The sequence below is a fragment of the Dama dama genome, chromosome 8 (genome assembly GCF_033118175.1).
Source record: "Dama dama isolate Ldn47 chromosome 8, ASM3311817v1, whole genome shotgun sequence".
In the NCBI taxonomy this organism is placed as follows: domain Eukaryota; kingdom Metazoa; phylum Chordata; class Mammalia; order Artiodactyla; family Cervidae; genus Dama; species Dama dama.
The window spans coordinates 107,709-107,954 of record NC_083688.1 but is presented as its reverse complement, the minus strand read 5'-3'; positions in this window follow the sequence as shown (position 1 = coordinate 107,954).

Here is a 246-nt window from a genome sequence, read left to right as displayed (position 1 = left end):
CAGTAAGTGTATTTTTATCTTTCTGAGGAAATACCAAACTATTATGCATATAGTCTGCTATTTTCCATATCCACAAGCAAAGCGTATGGTTTCTGATTTTCTACATTGCTGTTAATATTTGATCTTGATTCTAATTGTTTAGTGAATGTGAACAGATATTGCATTGTGACTTTAATCTGTATTTCCATCATTATAGAAAGGGAATATACCCAAGACGATTTTTAACTCAAACCTCAGCATCATGCT